At 52.8% G+C, this 3,944-nt stretch overlaps 1 pseudogene; it reads right to left on the bottom strand.

The window, feature by feature from the left end:
* Positions 1–1,798: 1,798 nt before the first annotated feature.
* Positions 1,799–3,263, bottom strand: LOC119532549 (annotated as a pseudogene).
* Positions 3,264–3,944: the final 681 nt, after the last annotated feature.

The raw sequence follows: 3,944 nt of genomic DNA, 5'->3' as shown, positions 1-3,944 counted from the left end.
CAGCAAAGCTGCTGCCCTAGTGATGCAGACATCCAAAAACAAAGGGTATTTTTTCATGATTACAGAATTATAGACAAATGGTAAAATGCATAAAAGTATACAGAAAAAAAGGAATGGACAATACTCTCCGAAACCAGAGAAAATCCCTGTTCACATTTGGTTCGTTTGCTTTTAGAGCTATTCTCTAATGAATTGCTCTATTTTGTATTATTTGCCAGAGTTGCAATCATGCTACATATATAACTCTGTAGACTCTTCTTTCCCCACTTAACATTATTTCATAAGCATTTTTTTCAAGTTTGTCTTTGTAAATATTATTTTAAACAGTTGCATAATCTTCCACTAAGTGGATTTGCCGTAGTTTACTTAACTGGCCCGTGATGTCAGAAATTCAGGTTATTTCCACATTTTCAGTGCCGTAAATCACACTGTGATGATAACAGCTTTGTACACAGCCAGCTGGATATTTGTGTAGGCAGGGCCCACCCTCCTCAGCCTAGGGGCTGACAGACCGATCTTGGCCAGAGGCAGACAGCCACAGATGCATTTGGTTTGGCCTACACAGGGCTGATCTGCCTTTTTAAAAAAAAACCGATAACATTGAAAAATCTGGAGAGTTCCCATACAAATTTAAATTGTCTGCTTTTTTTTCCTAAAAAATTAATTTTAATTAACTTGTTTTATTATAGAAGTTGTAGGTTTACAGAAAAATAATGCAGAAAATCTGGAGTTCCCATATACCTCCTCACACATGCAGTTTTCCCTATTATTAACACTTTGCATTAGTGTGGTGCCTTTGTTACAATTGATGAAACAATTTTATTATAAATATACTACAAACTATTTTTATTCTAGTAAAATATATACAACCTAAATTTCCCCTTTTAACTACATTAAAATATATAATTCAGTGCTGTTAATCATATTCATAATGTTGGCTACGATTTCCACCATCCATTACTAAAACTTTTCCATCATCCCAAATAGAAACTGTACGGTTTAAGCATTAGCTCCTCATTCCCACCCTCTGCTCACCATGGCCCCCCAGAACCGTGAACTGAAAGGAAGAAGGGCACAACTAAATAAACTTGAGAGCACACACAGCAGGCAGTGTTCAGCTGAAGGACAGGGTGGAAGGCGATGTCCGCCACAGAGAAAGGGGACCCAGGAGGAGTCTGTGGGTATCTTCACTTTTCAAATAGAAAGGTGAATGTGCTAGAGGAGAGGCCCGGAACCCCTCCTGAGCCCCTCCAGAGGTGGGTGCCAGTGAGGACCAGAGTGGGGTGCGGGGGGCATAGGGGTGGGACATGACACCCGCGACCAGCCGGCTGGGCCCTGGGTCTCTGCAGCGTTGGGAGAGGGGATGGCCCGGGCGGGGCTCACTTTGCTTCTGGAAGGGGTGAAATTCATGTTTTTCCTTTGGAAATGGGGGTTCCCGCTCATCCTGGTTTAGAACGTCTCATTGGGCAGGCGGGTGCCCACCCCGGGCAGGCCGGGAGCTTGTGGTGAGAGGGAAAGGGCTGGGGCGGAGCCAGGGGCTTCAGGAGGGGAGTCTGGGGCGCCAGCGCCCCTTCTTGTGGGACAGAGGAACAGGAGCGGGGCTGAGGGCCTGAGCCTCCTTTCCCCCAGGGGCCCGGGCAGGACACGGCCGGGGATCACGGTCTTGGGTCTCGCACCTGTTGGCCTTCCAGGTTCTCAGAGTAAGGTTTGGCGAGGTGGGCGCCCCTCCTGAGGCGCTGCGGACGCGGGGTGCGCTCAGAGCCCGGGCACCCTGCGTGGGTGCGAGCGGGCACCGGGTTCACCTCTTTCCACCGCAGATCCGGCCGCGGGCGAAGGGCCATGGGCCAGTGTGCAGGTGCCCGTGGCTCCGCAGCAAGGACACCTCTCCAGGAGTCTGGCCACAGCCGGGACGTGGCCACGGGCTTCCCCTGCGCGGCCTCCCGACCTCTGCTCCGGGTCCTCGCGGTTGGCACGTGCCGGCCATGCGGCGCCGCTTCTCCCCTGCCAGGGTGCCGGGGCCTGCTCCACCTGCAGCCGGATCTGGGTGCGGCCCCGCCCACTGATGGTCAGGTTGTTTCCAGAAACGTCCTGTCCCGTCAGCTGCTGCCGCCGGCCCGTGTCGGTGGCCGTGACCCGCACGCCCCGGACCCGGCGGCCCTTGATGCTGTCTAGGACAGGTGCTGTCTGGGGCAGGAGCGCTCTTTTCGGAGAATTGCAGCTCGGGGCTTTTTGCGGGTTGGCTCAGACGGAAAGCCCTGGATGCACGGCGGCTACAGGTAGTGGGAGAGTTGGTTGCAGCTGTTGCTGGGGGTGAGGGGTGGGCCGTCCCAGACAAGAACTGAGACCTGAGCAGGTGTCGGCTCAGTCGTCTAGATCTGAAAGTTCTGGGAGGGCTTCTGGGGGATGGTGGGGAGGGTGCTGGGTGCCTGCTGGGGGATCTGCAGCACCTGCTGCTGCTCAGCCTTCAGGGGGCCCCACCTGGACCTGCTGGCCCCTGGCTGACCCCCGAGACTCTGAACAGTGAGGAGGTTATTTCCCCTGCCTGGGTGCTGATGTCTGTGGTGGTTTCAATAAGTGTGGTCCTCTCTGCTCCGCCATGGCCACAGGGATGGAGGAGCCGGGACAGGAAGGCTCATCCTCCTTGCTTTCCTGTTAGTCTTGGCCAGTGGAACCGTGAGGGGCTGAGTGGGGGCCCCGGTGTTGCTGGTGTTCATGGGCAGAGAGAGTGTCACGTTGTGCCCCCACCCATCAGCTTCACCACCTTGGCCCCCCTCTGCCGGGGGGTGGTGGCTCAGCTCGACTTCTGGACAGCGGCTGGCTTGGTGGGGCCAGGCTTGGGGCTGGATGGTGAGGGCTAATGCTGGCTTGGCTGGTGCCAGGGATGATGTGAATTTGGTTTTGAGATTGGGCTGCACTGGGGTGTCTGGAAACTGCTCCCCTGAATCTGAGGGCCTGCCTGGGGCTGGCATTTGATTGTGTCCCTTTGTCAATCGTGGTGGGATTCTGGATGGAACATGCTCAGTGGTGTCCCCTGGATCTGACGTGTTTCCTTTGGAGGACAAGAGTCCAAAGCTATTCTTGCCAGAAGTGAGAGGGAGTGGGGCAGGTTCGATAGGAACAGCTTTCCGTGGTGTGGGCTGGGGGAGAGCAGGAGGCATCACAGCCGCTCCAACTGCTGGGGGGCCAATTTTGCATATGGTGTGAGGTAAGGATCTCTGACTTCTTTTGGAGAATTGGGAGATAAGGGGATCCTGGGCCCACATCCCTGGTCATCCTGGGTCCACATGTCACCATCGCTGAAGCTGAGGGCAGCTGCCCCCTTTAGATAGGGTATATGGTCTCCCTTTTACCCCAGTCCTCACCATTCTCTATTGTCCTCCTTCCTGTGGCGCCCATGGGGCAGCAGACATTTATCATGACACTGCTACTGACTTTTTCTTAAAGAAGAGTGAAATATTTCCCTGACCCAGGCTCCTTTCAAAAGTGGGAAAAGGACTGACTGAGAGGGCCTTGAGTTCCATATAAAATGGGAGAGAACTTTTTTTGCATGGAATTGAAGAATATTCCTAATGCTTAGTGTGCACATCAAGAGTGTCTGTTGAAAGAATGCCATTAAAACTGTCATTTTGTGACATTTTGAAACAAGCATTATGGGCTCCTATGCCCAGGCCTGCATCACCCATTAGGATTTTCTGCTTGGCTCCTGTTCACATCTGTGGGTGCATCCCTTCCAGTACCAGTCAGAAGGTGTTTGGCAGCAAATAAAAGACATCTGATTCAAAAAGGTTTAACCAATAAGGACAGTTACACCACACATGATTGGCAGTCAAGAGGCAGGGTGGGTTTCAGGTGCAGTTTGATCAGTGGTTTGATGCTGCCAATAGGTTCTTTCTATCTTTTGCTGTTCTGTTCTTGGCCCTGGGGTCACCCTAAGGCTGATGCAT

Source organism: Choloepus didactylus, chromosome 4 (assembly GCF_015220235.1).
Source record: "Choloepus didactylus isolate mChoDid1 chromosome 4, mChoDid1.pri, whole genome shotgun sequence".
Lineage (NCBI taxonomy): Eukaryota > Metazoa > Chordata > Mammalia > Pilosa > Megalonychidae > Choloepus > Choloepus didactylus.
The sequence above is the reverse complement of the archived record's forward strand: the minus strand, read 5'-3'. Positions and strand labels throughout refer to the sequence as shown.